We start from the raw sequence: 19,031 nt of genomic DNA on the forward strand, positions 1-19,031 counted from the left end.
GCAATATCTAACTTTAATATTAGATTTGAGAATTCTTCCTTGGTTTCACCTAGACTGTGTAAGGTCTTTTTGAGAGGCACTCTCCTGCTGAGACCCCCTATAAAGGCCCTACTCCACCATGAGATTTAAATATGGCACTGTAGGCCTTAATTTATTCCCCTGTTGAACCAGCAGCAAAATGTTATCTTAAATTTCTGACCTGGAAAACTATCTTTCTAGTGGAAGTACTTCTGCTAGAACAATTTCAGAACTTCAAATGTTGTCCTCAAAGCCTCCCTACTTGATTTTTCATAGGGATAGTGTAACATTGTGTACCATTCCTTCTTCCTTCCTAAGGTGGTGTCAGAATCCAGTATGAACCTGTCCATTAGTCTGCCAGTTTTCATTCCTAAATTTGCAAACAAAGGTGAATATATGTTGCATTTATTAGATATTCACAGACAATTGCATTTTTACTTGCGTAGAACAAAAGAAATTAGGAAAACAGAGCAATTATTTGTTTCCTTTGCAGATTCTAAATTGGGCAAATTGGTTACAAAGGTAACTTTAGCCAGATGGCTGGATTGCATATCATTTGGATGCAACAAGTTGGGTATAACCTTACCAGAACCTTTAAGAGCCCATTCATCTAGATCCATGGCAACTTCTTCAGTGTTTCTATCTAGGGCTTCCATGGACATGTGCAGCTGCAACCTAGGCCATTCCTCAGGTCTTTTATCACTCATTACAGACTTGATCTAGTCTCGAGGGGAAGAGCAGCCTTTGGCTCAACTGTGCTCAGGAATATTCTTCTTTTAGAGTCCTCACTGGCTTTTAGGTTGTTGGGGACTCTGTCCCAACAGGTGATGAGTGAATGAAAATTGACAGCATCAGATTAAAAAAATTATGTACTCACCATAATGTTCCATCTGTGTTGTCCTTTTTCATTCTTCCTCAACTTCCCACCCACCAATCCCCAAACTTTTTTCACAGTTGATTTCTGGAAGAACAAGAGTTTATAAGGAGACCACTGCCTTCATGTTAAGCTCCAGGTATCGTTTCTTCTTTCAGGAAAATGTATTTTAGTACTTCCTACTTTAGGCAAATCAGCAAACAAGATCTGAGGGATTGGTGCATTATGGGTAGGGGAGGAGCTTGAGAGTTTTTGGTGGTCATGAGCTAAAGTAATGGCCAAGTTGGATCCAACGGCCAGATCTGAACCCAATAGTTGAGGAAGAATGAAAATGCACAACACATATCGTTTTTTTTTTAAGGTCTTACAAGGCTTTTCCTTTCTCTTGAAGAAACTTAAACATGTCAACAACAGCAGTCCAAAAAGATGTGTATTATCTGAAGGAGCATCCAACAACTCAGCCTTAATGTCCTCTGATAGATACTGGAAATGAAGCCAAGAATAATTCATCATGATCCAAAATCCACAGCCCTAGACGAGGCATCAGCAGCATATCTACATTTAATAGAGTGCTGAGGCACTTGAGAAGCAGAACCTAAAAAAGATAAGGCAGAATCTGAATCGGGGAGGGCAGAGATAACCTGACAAGTTTGAGCAATCAAGGCCAGAGCAAACATGGTCATGTGGGTTTGGTAATTAATAGCCCTAAATGCCAAAGTAGAAGTAGTATAAACTTTCTTGACAGTCCTTGCCATTGCTTTACTATCCTTATCAGAAGGCAAAAGTTTGGAAGAGGACAAAAGTTTAGACGGTTTGCCAGAAGTTTTGCCAGAAGAGAGTGAAGCCACAGCAGGATTAGAAGGACATTTAAATAAAAATTGACAATCCTCCTTCCTATCAGGCTTCTTAGGAGCAGTAAGCTGATAATCAGGAAACTTGGAGGCAGCAATGAAAGTATCTAACAATGCAGCCAACACAGGAGGACCTGCAGATGGTTTAGGAGTGTCCACTTGAAGCAATTCATAATATCTTCTCTGAATATCTAACACTTGAGAAGAATCCCACTTAAAGAATTGCAACATCATTGCAATTGTGGCCCCAAAGGACAATTGCTTGAAAGGAGATCCGGGGCTAAGAGACTTGGCTTTGCCTTTGGCTTATGGTTCTAATGAAAAAAAAACAATGGGACACTTATCTGGTGTTGCTAAATATTCAGTACAGCATCAAGGTGTTCAGATGTCCATAACGGCATTCGAACTGGTGGCAAAAGAAGTTCTAGGTAGTTTCGTCCGTGTGTCCCTTTTATGCACTGCATTCTGTGTGGGGAGCATAAATGTGAGGTACGGCACATACAAGATCTTTTTTAGGCTTTTTCATACTGGCTGAGCATCGAGCTGCCCTGTGCAGGGTATCCCTTTTATAAAGAATACTGCAACAGCGATACAGAAGGACATGTTAAGTTGTCCACACATAAAAACTGTTATACGAGTTTTTTTTTTTTTTTTGGCCATTAAATTCTGCTTAAATTGCAAGCAGCAATCAGTTTTTCATGAAAAGCCTGACATCTCTAAAAGGTGACTTCTTTCCTCTCTTGGTTGATTGTGATGAAAGTGAAAACAAAGACTCATATTGCATCTTAACACTGTCAGACACACACACACACACACACATATATATATATATATATAGTATACATATACATATATATATATATATATATATATACATATATATATATATATATATATATATATATATATATATATATATATATATATATACACACACATGCACACACATATATATACTTATACATACACATGCACACACCTTGTCAGTAGGCAGAATGTTTGTGTGTGCGTGTGTGTGCGTGTCAGTGATCAGTTAACATTAGCCATGAAATTAGTCTCTGTATTCCCCCACAGCCTACTTCCTCACCCTAGAGATTTTCTGCTCACAGCTCTGATGTTTGTGGTGAAAACGACATAAATAATGACGGCATCATATATTTACGTTGTTGTCTTGGACACACACACCATCCCCAACAAACCATACCATTGATCACATAATGGAGATTAATGCATTTGTATTAGCTAAATTATTACATTAAAGTACAAGTGAAATAATTGTACTTAAGTCTCCTGAGATTGTAAAGTTTTTTTTTTTTTTAAATCAACTTTTTTGTTATTACGTAGGTGTTGCTCAAATCATAGGACCCCAATAACAATGTTTGCACACACATCACTTTTGTGTAGCTTCCTGGAAAATGACTAATGGTCTCAGAATTTTATATGCTATTACACATTTTAACTGATCTGCCTTGATTTTCTTATGAGTTTGAATAAGTTTTATAACTATCCATCACTGCTTTAACACTTCTCTTGATGAATTTGATTTTGCTGTTTGTTTTTAATTGCTGAAATGTCCAATGTAAATTTGATGTGAATGGATCAGTACTAAATTGTGCATATTTTGTATGTTATATTTGCAAAACTTACTGTAAAATACAATTAACGGTTAAAATATGTTTTGCAATATTATTCTAAGGTCTCATCTATTATTTCTAAACATAGCAGATTTCTATCTTTATTGCTAACTATTATTTGCTTTTTGCTGAAGTTATGACTAAACAAATAATAAATATGTATGCATATACAGAAGAGACAAAGGCATTGATATGAAATGTGAATGAAGAGGTGGTTAGAACATTCTTACCGAAATGTTATGACTTAAGCTAGTATGAGTTAGAAAGTAAGAAATGGGGAGAGGTAGAAATTGCAGGACCTAATTAAGGTTATATGAATACAGTCTGGTTTATGTAATTGTCAGAGAAGACTGGAAAAAGGTTTAAAAAGGATAGAAAGACTACTATGTGGATGAAGGTTAAACTGCCTAAAAGTAGAACATAGGCCTTTTTACTGTGAGTATACTGGTCAACAGTTTTATAGTCCTAGTGTAGCTAAGAGACTGACTAATATGCAGATATTTTCATATGGTGTCTGGTTCTAAGCTTAGCCAAACTGGAAGACAAAGACGGACACATAATAGGACTATTCAGAAAAGAAGTTAAGGATGATAGACGTTGGGTGTATAGGGTGTATATTTTAAATGGTGTTTAAGTTCTCAGTATAAGGACGATATGGGAAAAGGAATAGGATACAATAGCAAATATTTATAGGTTCATAGTTGTTTACAAGGCTAATGACCACAAGGACCTTTTTAAGCCTAGCCATGCATCCCAAATCTCTGAAAGTTCTGATACCCTTTAAGTGTAAGCATGGGCCTGGGAGAGGAACCATTTAGAGGTTACCTGTGTCCATTAAAGACATAGGTGCCAACGCAGGGATGAATTTCCAGTTTCCTATCCATTTGTCCAAGTTGCACTTGAATTGGGTTAGGGAGGAACTCTGATTCACATGGATGGGGAGCCTGTTCCATAGATGGGATAGTCTTTGGGATATATACCTGTCTCTCCAGCAAGTCCTATTTATATCACAGGTGAGGTTTAAGTCTTTAGAATGGGTAATTCTGGTGATGTTTGTTTTGTGGCTGTTTAGGAGGTCCATCAGAGTGGAGTCTGACAATGCCCTGTATGCCAGGCATAGAACTCCCCTCAAAAGCCTGTAGTAGACAGAATACAGGGATAGGGCCTTGAGGTGGTCTGCATTAAAGACATAGAATGTGAAAACAAGCATATGAGATATTGAATAAAGGTATAGTTCATGAGATTGTTTTGAGATGTTATTAGCTTATACCATAAATTGTACTGTAAGGCTTAAACTACTCAGAATGAGAGTAATGTAAAATATCACCAACAACATTTAATGCATTGTAAGGACCAGCAAAGCAACCGATGAACGGAGATTAGCTTCTAAAGTGAATGATAATTAGAAGTCCTTTTTTAGCTAAGTTAGAAAACAGGAAATAACATGCAAGATTGCTCTGAAGATTTCCTTAAAGGGAGCCCAACTTGAACCACAGTGATATTGCAAATTCACTTCAGTTTTTGCCATGAAAACCCTGATTCAGTCACCACTCACCCCAGATTCCCTTACACTCCTTAACATCATTAAGGAACGTGTTCTTAAGGTGATAGCAAAAACTAAAGCAGTTTGCTTCATGGGTATAAATCTGGTTGCTTAATAAACAGTGTGAGTCACACTTTCACCAAACTTCTTCTTAAATTGTTTAACCTAAGCTTAACCACAGGCTATGATCTTAAATCTTAGTTTACTCCATGGACCATGGAAATTATATACCAATCAGCCTTATCAGTCTGACCTGAAACCTGTGCAGCATTTGTCATAGAAACACAAGCTGCAGAAAAGATATGAATAAACAACCAAAAAACTGAGAAAACACACTTTATAGTAGCAAAGCTTTCGGATAAAATCCTTCCTCAATACTAATACAAACAAATCTAAAAAACCAAAATGGTTTAAATATAGGTCAGCAAAATCATATGACCAGCAGTCCAAAGATCATGTGACCACAGAAATACAAAATACAAAAATAAGTATAAAAATTAAATATAAAAATGATTAAGACATAAAACTATCGCAATTTAGTATGTTGCAGTTTAGTAAGAACTGGTTTCAAAGTAATCATATTGTTTAAACCTGGAAAATGGTCAGAATTCAGCCTAAGAATCCATTCATACTCTTTCAATTCAAGTAAATTGCCACTATCTCCACCTCTGGCAGTAAGCCGTATTACATCTATGACTCTGATAAACTTTACCACTGGTATAGCACCAAGTTGGCATAAGTGTTGGCTACAGAAGTATGGTCTGTAGCCAACACTTATGCCAACTTGGTGCTATACCAGTGGGAGAAAGCTCATGTTTATAGTATGGAAAATCCTTTTTATTAGTAACATATGTTTTTATCAACGTTTCGTTGATGATTGCTTTATGGTATGGAAGGGCTCACTTTTGCAGTTGAATGAATTTATTCATTATTTAAATGCAACCACTAGTTTTTTGAAATTTAAGATGGATGCTTCTGATAGTGAGATTAACTTCTTGGATGTTAAGATACAACTGCGTGAGGGCTTTATTCATACTAGCATTCATAAAAAGGAGGTAAATTCTGAAGGATATATATTAATTATTCCAGTATGCATGCCCCACATGTCTTTAAGGGGATTGTGATCTCACAGTTCAACAGAGTGAGTAGATTAAATACTGATGATACTATATTTGATTTACAGTTGGAGGAGATGTCTAAAGAGTTCTTGGACAGTGGTTATGACACTAATTTAATATTAGATTTAAAAACTAAAGCTTCAGCCAATAGGAGGACAACATTGAAGCAGATTTTCCTTGAGGATGATTTTGGTTCTGTCAATTTAGAATGTCCTAAAATGTGTACTAGGTATATTACTAGTTATAACACCATGACTCGTTTTGTCAAACAAATAATCCAGAAGAATTGGGTTGTATTAATGGCCTTTAGCGAGATTAAGGATATCCTTGGTGATAGGCCCTTTTTCTCATATAGAAATATGAAGTCTTTGAAGAGTATGTTATGTTATAAAGACTTCACAAGACCTGCAGATAGGACTCCTACTACTTAGCCAGGTACTTATGGTTGTTTGAATTGTTCTTGCTGCCCTGATATTGTAGCTGTCTGTAGTGATAAGTTCACACATCCTATTAGTGGTAAAGTTTATCAGTTTAATTTTTCTACCACTTGTGTTGCATCTAATGTGGTATATCTAGCTAATTGTGTGAAATGCACTGCATTCTATGTGGGTAAGACCACTAGAAAGTTAAAGGAACGCATTATTGAACACAAATCGGAGATTAGAAGAGCTGTTGACAGTAATGCTCTATATAAACATATAGCCGGTTCAGGTATTGAGCATAGATTTTCTTTTAGAGTTATAGATGTAATACGGCTTACTGCCAGAGGTGGAGATAGTGGCAATTTACTTGAATTAAAAGAGTATGAATGGATTCTTAGGCTGAATTCTGACCATTTTCCAGGTTTAAACAATATGATTACATTGAAACCAGTTCTTACTAAACTGCAACATACTAAATTGCGATAGTTTTATGTCTTAATAATTTTTATATTTAATTTTTATACTTATTTTTTGTATTTTGTATTTCTGTGGTCACATGATCTTTGGACTGCTGGTCATGTGATTTTGCTGACCTATATTTAAACCATTTTGTTTTTTTAGATTTGTTTGTATTAGTATTGAGGAAGGATTTTATCCGAAAGCTTTGCTACTATAAAGTGTGTTTTCTCAGTTTTTTGGTTGTTTATTCAGCATTTGTCATAACCAGTTTTATGATATCAAGAATTTCATTAGGCTTGACCCACAACTATTTGGCTTTGTCAGTGGAAGATTTTGCCTTTTAACACAATTTCAACTTTTTAAAGAGAGTTATACAGACTGCTGACAGTGGTCATGCTGTTCATAATAACTGATGTTGATCTGGCCAAAGCATTTTATAACATAACTCATGAAGGAATTGTAAGGAAACTTTGTGCCATAAACCTAGATCCTTATGTGGTGAGATGGGTAGCCAAATGGCTGAAAGACATAACCTACATAGTTTGTGTAAGGCGCCTCTTCATAAAGTGCCAATATAATCAGTGGAGTCCACCAAGAATCTGTACTTTGGATCTCTCATATTTGGCATCTACTTCTCTGTTCTCAGAATTGATAACCAGGACCTCTGGTTAACAAAACTTCCAGATGCTTGAAAACTATATGTGGTTGTCAGAACCCATTTTAGATATCTGTACTCTTCAGAAAGAGCTTAACCTAGTTAAAACTGGGTGTTTTGTTAATGGCCATAAAATATTATTCTTTTTAGTGCTCATTTTCTGTCAGAAAACAGCAGTTACCCACAACATACAGTTTTAATAACAATCCCTTATTAAATGGAAAGGTGGTCGGGGACCTAGACACTTGGATTAATTGCTCCCTATTCTTTGGTCATCGTGGGAAAACTGTAGTCGGAAAGGCCTTTCTACTTGGCACAATTAATAACCAAAGGTATTTCATCTAGCTCCAACAATCTTATCATTCCCCCATATTTAGCATTGATCAGGCCCATTTTTGAGCACAGTGCCAAATTTGGTATGCATCTCATTCAAAATGTCAGCAATCTTGAAATCCTCCCCCAGGAGTTCCTAATCAAAAAGATCTCTGGTCTTAAGAACCTAAGCAGGAGAGGCTGGAAGCCCTGTCCCTGAGAGGTGACATTTGTCTCTCTCATCATGCCATTAGAGATGTTGTGGTCCTTATCCTTTTATATCTCAATAAGTCAAACAGCTCAACTAACACTAGAGCTGGAGACCTGAACCTTTATCAGCAGATAAACAGAATGTGATGAAGTGAGAGATTCATCATCCTGCACCTTCCCATTCTCTGGAATAAACTTCCTTTGGAAGTTAAGCAAAACAATTCAGTATTTTTCTTCAAGATAAACTTGGATGACTGGATGGGTACTTTCAAAGTTACCTTGGGGATAACTGGTCTCTCCCTTTTTGAGAAAGAAGGTAAAACATAATTGTAGGTATTGGAAAGGTGTACATGGTCCTTGGACTAGAATAGATATAAAACCTCTTAGGAAATCCCATGAAAACAGTATTAATGCCAAAAGAAACCAGTAACAAACTAAGAATATAGACTTGTTTGAAAAGAGGCTGTGATCAAAATGAGGAGGCAGAAAAAGTTTTTTAGTAGAAGGTATTTATGCAAAATCAGTTCAAGTGGTGTAAAAATAGATTGATGGTTTGCCGGACAAACTCCTGATGTAGAGGCTCAGCAAAGAATAATTATAATGAAATTTCTGTATGGTTTCTTTTTGGACTTGGTGTTGTATCTATTTATAGAGTAAGAATAAAGTGAGAGAGAAAGAAATGTGGAAAGAGTGGCAGTTAAACTTTGAGTCAAAAGGGAAAGGTGAAATCATGCAGAAACAAAACTGATGGAAAGATTGACATAGTTGTTTAGAGGGTAGAGTGAGAAGATAAAGGGAATTGTGTGTGTGTATGTGTGTGTGTGTGCACGTGCGCACGTGTGTGTGTGTGTGTGTGTGTGTGTAAAGAAGACGAAATAGTGCTTGCTAATCTAATTTTAGGTAGGGTAAGAAATGTTAAAATGTAAATTTTAAGAGTATTGATAGAATATTATGTGTAAAATAGCATATGTATGTTTAGGTATACTAAAGAGCAGCACAAGTTTATTCTAACTGAAAGTATAGCCTCTTAATAAAAACTGACTGTAATGAAGTAATGATATAGCAGTGGGCAAGATGTTAATGATGAGAGGTCTTCTGTAGCAGTCTGCAGCTTCTTGGTATTTGGTCTGCTCGTCCTTGGATAAGCCTTTGAAATTTAAACAGTGTCTTAGAAGGCTCCGCAGAAGGTGAATTTTTTTTTTTTTTTTTTAATCAATTCTTCCTGCATTGTATTCATAATCCATTATGGGAAGGCAGAAGTCATGTCCCACTCTTGGTAGAAGTTCTAGAAAAATAGTAACAGTCTGCTTGTGCCACTCAAGTAATATTAATTTACAAAGTATTATCACAGCTCTTTTGCAAGAAAACATGCAATTACAGTTCAGGACAACTTTTCTGTAGGTAATATTTCCCAAGATCCATTTTCATTTTGTAGTTCTAATGGTTCTGTAAAAACATTTAGATAATATAGTTAGTGTACTTTTGTGTCATCCTGCAGTTTCAGTGTTCTTTAAGAATTCATTCCTTTTTAGTTTTGCATCTTTCCATTTTGCTGCTATCCAGCAGTGTTACTTGATGTTTTTTTGTATAGAACGCATGTTCTGCATGCACCACACTGCCCTTTTCTTAGAATGATTTATGTGTCCCTTCACTTGAAGTATGTGTGCTCTAGAATTGTGACATTGATCTCTAGTTTCCAGGCTAAAACATTCCCATAGATCACGATTGCTGAGTGCCTGAAAGCCTAAACGTGGCTCACCTTGCATTCTGTGTTTTTCAGGTGTGTATAACCTCAGTATTTTCTTCATATTTAAGTTATGTAAATTTAACATTGTTTTGAATACATTTTAAAATCCTGGTATACTGATCGAGAAAGTATTACACAAATGAGATTAATCAAATTAAACACAGACAAAGTTATAGCTCTGCTTTAACAATTTATATATCTCCTTTGCTTGCAGACTCATAGCTGTGGAAAACCACCTATATGGTGTATTCTTTCACAGTAAGAATAGCTGTGTAGCCCTGCGAGGTCATTGGTTCTGCACTTAATGTAGTTATGTTTAAACTCTGTCTTATACAGTTGCTGCTACTGTGGACTATTAATACATTTTAATTTTCCCTATATGTGAAAGTATGCCATTCTTAAAAGCATCTACTTTTTGTGCACTGACTACCTATAGTAACACCATTTTAAACTATACAATATTTCCTAGGGAAAGTAAATTTCTATCATTTTATCTGTAATGTAGTCCCTTTATATTCTCTGTCCATCGGTACATATATAACTTGTTTTACTATATGACTTGAATTTTCATAAATGAGAAACTGTGCATTTCAGAAGTTAGCTGTTAACTACAGCCTTCTACTTTGTGTGCATTTTTTATTGTTTAACAGTGTTTTCAAAAGTTCTGGTCACTGGGTTAATTAAATCCAATTAACTATCCATTTGTACAGTTTCATTCCTCCTAATCTATGTAATGGTACAGCTGTCCTTAGTAACATTAATCTCTGTGAATATTATCTAAATAAACTATTATGTTTAAGTAGCTACTTCAACCACTTTTTTTAGGCTGGATAAAAAATATATAGACTTGCATCCAGTGATCTTTATGGGAATAAGGATGAACTTAGCTTCAGTACTTATAAGGGGATCACACACAGCCCTATTACTATTTTTTCAACATCTTTCACTTCAGAGGGCCCACTTTTTATGAAGAAAGTTGAACGCATTTGGGAATGTTTACTGAAGAGGCTTTGGCAGAAATTTTATTTTGTAGCCTGTTGCAAAATGGTTGAGAGAATCTGAGCAGAGGTAGTAAGGGAAGTGGAGAGAAAGTGGGGCAAGATAGCGGATGAATGAGAGGGGCAGAGGATTTGAAAGAGGCATAGAGAAGCCAAGAAAAGAAGAGGATGTGGTTTATCTGAGCAGAAAGAAAGAATGAACTAGGGGCAAGGAAGAACAAGAAGCTGCAGAGACCTGGAGGAGGAATTATTAAGCATTGGGAATAGTGGCTAAGAGAAAGTCGGGCAACAATAGTAGATACAAAAAACTGAGAAGTGAGAAGAATAGATAAAAGAAGCCAAGAAGAGAGAAGGTGAACCATCGTAGTAAATCTGTCATGCTTACTGAAAAATCTTTTGCTACCTTGCAATGATTCAATATGTGAGAGGTGCAAATATTTACTTACTTGGAGGCTACCTTCTGTCCTTAGAATACATGTGGTAAGCACAACACACATACGCACACAGCAAACAGCACTTACACTAAATCAGCTTAATGGTGAGGTTGTTGACAGAGCACTGCCTAAAGCCTCACTGGCTAAATACTAAAAAACCTTGGGTATAAGTTCACACAGCTACACACCCACCTTCACCCTTCACACTTACTACAACGTGTACCTCTAAGAGTCTGCAAGGTTGCAGACTCCAAGACCTTACAGGTCACTGAGACTGCATCTAGCCACAATAATATTTTAATAACAGATGACTCTGTTGCCAGTCATAACGCACTATCCTTACTAGGCGGGATAGGAATAGGGTGATAGCTGTCTTTCTAGAGACAGGATGTGGGATGTAACAAGGGCTATTAGATACCTCCATCCTGACAGATACGATTATGACCTGATTAGTGGTCCACATGGAGATGACTGATCTTGGGCACGCTACCAAAGGCTCATGCAGCATATGATTGAGTTTGTCATCCATATATCTGAGGTAGGAAAGACACTGGTTTTGAACAATATTTTGAGACAAGATAATCACTATATAATTTGCCATGAAGCTGTGTAATTTTAGAGGGATTCAGTATGTGTCCGCTTAGGATGAGATGGCTGACATGCCTTCCTGCTTTGCCAGGGATGTTCTACACATTTGTGAATCTTAGCAGTACCTGTACCATAAACAAAAAAACAAAGCAAACCAAGTACACCTAGGAACCTGCCTTTCAACTGAAAGCACTATTAACATAGGAGTTCCACAAGGCACCATCCCTGGTCCATTGTTACTTTCCCTATTCGTCAGTGATATATCCATTGACCTGCTCTTCAGCTTGGTCCAGTATATAGATTATATCCTACTACTTGGATCATGTAAGAACGCCTAAACCCTTTAGCTGAAACTACAGTCTAACTTTACAGATTTATGCCATTAAAATAACAAAAATATACTCCTAATCGTCTAACATCATGATATTGACACCCTGCAAAAGCTCCCTAAATCCCCAAATGTGTCTGTTACTGACACAGACTGCAACCCACTGGGGGGCGGCAGGAGGAGAAGCACGGGGAAATGTTGAGACAGTAAAAGAGGAAGAAGAAAGGAAAGTTAGGCTAGTGAAACAAAAGGAAACTAATGAACCATTTGCTAGAAAGGAAGAATGAAGGGTGTTGGAAAATGGGTAATATACAGTCAGTTATAGCCACAAAAGAAGTGGACACTTTAGCGATAAGAGCAATATGGCTGGTTTTACAATAGACTGAGCCATGGTAGAACCAGGTTATCAAGCCATTAAAAATGACAAAAAAAAATTAAAGATGAGAGAATAACTATATATGAAAGTGAGGAGATCACATTTATGCAGTATTGGATAATTATGAGGATGAAGCAAGAAAGGGAGGAGAAGATGGTGTTGAAGAAAAAGGTATCATTTTTCAGGAAGCTTAAATGGAGGAAGCTGGTAGATGAACACTGCCTGTGAATGGTGACTGCAGCCAGAAGGGAGGATGTCTTTACTACTGAAAAGTAGAGTCAGGAAAAAAAAAAGAAGTAAAGATAGAAACTTTCATGAATGTGGCTTAAATGGGCTAGCATATCCTAGCAGCAAGGGATACGTGGGAGAATGACACACTGGAGATTTGCACAACACGTGGAAGAATCCACAAATGAAGGGGAGCCTATTAGACATGATACTGTGCAGGGCAGAGGAACTGCGGTGGTGGTGCTGCGGTAGCATTGTCGCTTCACAGTTAGACGTTGCCCGTTCGATTCTCAGTTAGAGCGTCTTCTGTGTGGCGACATGTGTGAATGGGCGTTCCTTCGTTGAAGGTTGTGCATTAGGCCCGGCAAGCCAGCATGTAAAAACCTACTGCCAATCATTAGCGGACCGGAGTTCCGCTGTGGCGACCCCTAACCGGGAAAAAGCCGAAAGACACAAACAAACTGTGCAGGGCAGAGGAAGCAGGATGAGTGATTGAAAAGGCACCCCCCTTGCAGGTCATAATCATTCGCCAGCATGATTTACTATGAAAAACAAGGGCAACTGAAAAATAAATTGTAGTAATAGTGTGGGGCTACAGAAGGAGCAGATTTTGAAAGAATATTCGAAATATTAAGGGAGGGAGTGTAAGGAGTGCTAAAAGGTGTTAATGATCTGTGGGATGCCATAAAGAGAGTGGTATGGAAGGGTGTGCAGTAGGGAACTGCTAAGAAAAGAAGAGCTAAAAGAAAAAAGGGAGGAATTGTAGAAACACTGCATGTTAAGAAAAGGGCCTACTGAGTATGGAAAATGTAGTGGGAGCATTACAGAATGTCATATGAAGAAGTATTTAAAGAATAGTCAGGAAGACCAGTGCAGTACTGGAAAGAGAGCTGGCAAGTAAGATTGATGATGGAAAAAAAAAACTTTGTGATGCTTGTGGGAGAAGAGGCAGTGTGGAATGGAAATATTGTAGCTTAGCTTGGATGGGGTGAAGGGGACAGCCAATTCAGGGAGAAAGTATTAGGGGCACGATCGGCAGATGTTGATTGGTCTTCAGTATTTAAACGTGGGTATTGCATTTGCGGTCCAAACTGAGGCACTTCAGTGCTCAGTGTATGGCATAAACTGTGACAGCTGCTTGCCGCAAATGTACGAAAAAGTGTACTACAGTTTATGGAATAAAAGCTCTTTTTCCTTTTATAGTCCAGTCCCAGGACTTCAAAAGTGAAGTGCTTAAGTGCCCCTTGTGTAGATTTTAAAAGGAGAGTAGAGTGTAGACTGAAGCAGCTGCTTGCTTTTTTTTTTTGCTCCTCAACTTAGAGTTTGGTGGGGTGACAGATAGGGGGACAGCACTGGGGTGACAGATAGGGGGACAACACTGGGCCCAGAGTAGTTACCTAAATCTCTGTGGAAATGCATGCTTTTGTTAGTTAACTCTGAGAAGTTTGTGGAAGTGTTGCCTTGAGGTTTTCTAAGTATTACCTTGGATGCCCATCTCTGGACATGCCTTATTTATTGTTTGCTGGCCATTGTAGTGAACTAATTGAAGTATACCCATTTCAGCAATAGCTTGGATATATCGCATAACAAAACAAAAATACAAGGAGTTACTTTTGGAGATTCTCTGTTTGACTGCTCTGTTATAATCTATGTAAGAACATGTCTAGCTCTCTGAGCAGGTTATTAAATTAAGGATGATTTACATACAGAAATGCACACTATTGTGTACAGAGAATAAAAACATCTATTTGTGCAATGTAAAATAATTTAATTGCATCATGAAATAGCTATTATTTGCAATACATACAGATCCGTGGGATGTGTAAACTTGTTAGCCAAGCAGGCAGAAACACTGAACACCAAACACTGGATATAGAATGAGTGAAATATGGTATACAAGGCTGGGTAGATAGTGCTAGCAAGCAAGTATGTTTTAAATGAAGTTGTATTATCTGTAATGGCAGGAACAGTAACTGGTTCTTTGCAAACTGTCTTGCACATATTATGAATCTGCTTATATAACTGGGGGAAATGCTCTTTCAATTTAAAAAGTGGTGGTGTTGCTGCCTACCTAACTCCATTCCTAGATTGCCACCATAAATTCCAAATGTATTTTAGTAATGTTCCCTGTACTCCCTCGGCACATTTTAACCGGAGTTAATTTCATATTGTAGGCTTACTGTATCTTCATTACTACTCTGATTGTACCCTACATTATGCTGTATTGTATGCTTCCAAAAAAAGGCATTAAAGCAGTCATACCACAACATCATGGCAGCTGTTTGAAAAACAGTCATTTAGAATGTTCTTATGGGTAACTGCTCATTTGCAGATCCCCACTCTTGCAGCTTTATTTGCTTGTTTTTTAATTGGGTCCAGTCATCTTTCATACCACTGCTTTCCTATGCTTTGTAAGACTCTACCAACAATGTTCCCAGAAACTAAAGATTTCTGCAACTGAGGAGAGGATTTCTAAAGGTAGACTGACTCAACAGGGCGAGTATTACTTTAGTGAAAGATCCATATATATTATAATAGTAATCTTCATATAACACACAACATTGGGACCTGGCTTTACCTGGCTGAGTTCCACTGAAAGGATTTCTAGCTTGTTTGCCTACGTTAGTATATTGCTGCTAGTGCAAGGGGCGAAAAAGCCAAAAAACTGTTTAGGGGAAATGTAAATGGAGCTTTAAAATAAAAAAATAAGAAGCTGTATCCTTCATCTAAATTTTTTCCTCACTGTTACTCAACATGATTATGTGGGATCAAGCAGCATAGTGATATGCTATAGTTAAGTTTAAAAAAAACAAAACAGACTTTCGATATTCATAATAGAGTGATTTCATAAAGCAGTTTGAGTAGTGCCTGCTGATAAGTTTGTCTTTATTCTTCAAAAACAGGTTGTCTTTATTCTTCAAAAACAGGTTGTATATCCAAAGTAGTACCTTCTTAGTGACAAAATATTTTAGAAAAGGCACTTCATTTCTCTATGAAAAATCCTGTTCTTCCAGCCAGATTCACGTCTGCATCTGTGTGTGTTCAACAGTGTATGACTTATGGCATTTTTCATATTTGTATTATTTCACTGAGAGATGAATGATATGAGTGTCAGGTGCCAGGTTAGAGATAAGGGCAGGTAAGTTAAAGTTGCACAGGATCTGTCACTTTGGGCCATATAAAAGTGAAGATTATTGGTACGTTTATATAATAGTACTTACGGAAATATGTTTATATTGATATTAAAGGTCATATAATGATATGATTTTGTCAATTTCGCCTTTATTCTCACATGTGGGTCAGATCCATCTCGGCCATTTCTCCAGCTCGAGGTCTTCAGCAAAGCTCGTGGGCCTTATTCTTATCCATAATGCAACCCTGTCTTGTGTTCCACAACCAGTTTTGCCTGTTTTTTTCTGAACATTGATGTGTGCATGCTGTCCTACGGTATCACATAGTTTATTATAGAGTATCTCTGCAAGACTGATATAAATCAGCCTTTGGTAATGCCTTTTACCACTTCACCTCCACAGAAGTAATTCTGAGTTAATTGTGTCATTGTTACAGAACAGCTTCTTGTACATAACTTGTAGAGAATTTTTACCCAGGTACATTAGCAAAATAGAAATGATTGGAGTTTATCTAATGCCCAAGTACTGTTCACCCAAATTCCATCCATAAAATTGTTGTGCCTGTTTGGTTTATCTGCTACTTGCTTGTATCCTGATTTCAAGTCATGCTCAAGCAGTTTCCTAACACATTATAGAATTATTTAAATCACCTGCTGAAATAGAAACATTTATGTCAAACAATCTGACAAATGTAGTCGAGAAGGTGTTGAAAAAACGATAATGCCATAGCTGGTCTTGTTTATAGAAGTCACAGTACCCAGCAACTCAATGTTAGGGCTTTTGTATACTTCAGTAGCATTCAGGCTACTGTGTAGGTAGATAGGAACTCCTCTTCCAGTTTGCTGCTTCCTGTTATTGTGATAGCCATGCATTGTAGGTGGATTCTTATTAAAATATGGTGGCATTCAAAAATGATTAGCACTGTGCAAAGCTCTATTTAATGCATTCAGGTATTTTTTTTCCTTCATGGAATGTGGCTAGATGGCCCACTAAAATAAATGCATTTGCACTTAAGGGACATCTAGCCACATTCTATAAAGGCTGGAAAGTTTAGTAAAACGCTCACTCCCATTAAGTAGGATGTGGTACAGCATTAATTGTTTATGAATGCCTATGTTTGTTTCTCTGAGGATGATAGCTGTTGTCATAACTCCTACTTTTGAGATCACATAGATTTTTGTTAAGACTCCTGACAGTTGCCATAAAAAAAAAAAAAAAAAAAAAACCTATTCAGAATTGTTGTTTAGTCAATCAATGGCTCCAAAACCAAACAAAATTAATACCACAGATAAATACCACAGATGAAGGAAAATGGTCAGCTCAATAATAGAATTCTAAAGTTGGTATAAAAGTCAGTTCAAACACATAAACGCAATTCCACACGCAGTGTTTTCATCCAAGTTGCTAAGACTTCATCAGATGCAAACAGTTAATGAACCATCTCAATTATATAATCCATTAGCTTAATTATTCAAATAATCCACCAATGAGAATGCAGTCCATTGTCTCAATAAAGCATGTCCTTGATCTGTCTGCAGTACTTTTTCTTTTCCATGGTTGTACAATCTTGGGGTAAAAGAATTTCAGTGTTGCAAGCTCTTATGGCTTCTCCTACTTTTATAATATTTCATAAAAGACTGGATTTCTCTTAGAAATAATCTTTCTTTTGTTCTTAAAATTGTAAATGAAATGTCTTTAAACCAGTCCATGTATCTAGCAATATCTTTTTCCTAATCCTCAAAATAAGGGATAAAGAATCCTTCATTTCTTAGATGTTTTCAGGCAGCTAATACTTAGACAAAGCTAAGCCTTTCATCACATCAGACAAACTGTCTGTATCCCATGAAGGTAAAAAGATGGGGTTTTTAGTATCGAAAGAAACAACAGATTTTTCTGAACATTTCTTTTTCTTATACTTTTCATGAGAAATCCTTTCAAAGCCAGGTCAATGCTCGTTCTAGTAGGGCTTTTTCTTCCTCCTCCTCTGGCACCGTTTTCGAAGGTTTCGACTTGTGTTTTAGATGTAGCCACGTGATCTTCTAAAACATTACAAGATCAGTGCCTTTTCTAGGGCCAGAACTAGGTTTGCCAGACTCATTATTCAGGGCATTCTGGACTCCACTTCTGTACATTAGTCCTCCTCCGTGTCTATTTTGAGAGTCTTCCCAGTAGTGAGCAGTACTGCAACACTGATCAAATTAAGGACGTAGTACATTTGTGTAAGAACTTACTATAACAGTAGATGTCTGACTAGATCACTGAAGCAATATAAGCACCCTGCCTCCATCCTCATTTTTCTTCTTTTCTTCTACCTTGGCTGAGGTGGACATACTCTTATTCCTGTCCACACTGCTCACTTGAGTCCTGTTTCAACATTTTTTCTTTCTAGGTCCATAAACCTTCAAGGACCTTCCTGCATAAATGTCTATTATGTGTCTACCATATATTGTTGGGCACAGATTGTAGGCCTGATGTACAGCACGAGAGGAAGGCACCCAGGCTTTGAGCAATAATGTGGTAATGCTCTATTCAGACAACTACTGTTATGTAATATGTTAACTATCTTCACTGCGTAGGATACAACAATTGGTCAACTTCACAAAGTTCTGGCTTCCATCCTCACATACACTGACTGTTAATTGACTGGCTCCATTTAGAGAGATCAGGATTTAGACTATGGAAAATTTCATTATTTTCTTATTGCCTCAAGAGGAAGCAGCTGTGAGACTTCACAAGAGCAGCAGCCAGCTATGGCCTTCATTTCTAGCAGGTCCCCACAGGGGAACCCTCTGACCCAAAATGTGTCAGGATCCCTATTACATCCTCAGACTTACCTGAATACGTAAACGCCAACACGTCTTCATCGAACTGCGTAAACATCAATCGTCCTGAAGCGCGAAATTCGAAATGTCGAATCGTCATGGTTGGCCCTTCTGTGGTATAGCTCAGTAAGGTAAGTGTGCGATAGTTACGGACCGTAGGGTTAGGGTGCGGGTTAAGGTAAGTGCATAGATGGTAATGTATGTGATATTTAATGTAGGGGTAGATGTAAGGTTTTGTTATGTGTATGTGTGTGGATTCTTTACTTTGGGTATAGCTTGTTAA

The 19,031-nt window shown here is 37.3% G+C and overlaps 1 protein-coding gene across 1 annotated transcript in view; it reads left to right on the forward strand.

The window, feature by feature from the left end:
• GPATCH2 (G-patch domain containing 2) overlaps nucleotides 1-19,031 on the forward strand; it is a 1,961,709-nt gene that overhangs the window by 87,926 nt on the left and 1,854,752 nt on the right. The gene's annotated exons all lie outside the window — the stretch shown is intronic.

The sequence above is a fragment of the Protopterus annectens genome, chromosome 17.part0, assembly GCF_019279795.1.
Source record: "Protopterus annectens isolate FY-2018-M chromosome 17.part0, PAN1.0, whole genome shotgun sequence".
In the NCBI taxonomy this organism is placed as follows: Eukaryota; Metazoa; Chordata; order Ceratodontiformes; family Protopteridae; genus Protopterus; species Protopterus annectens.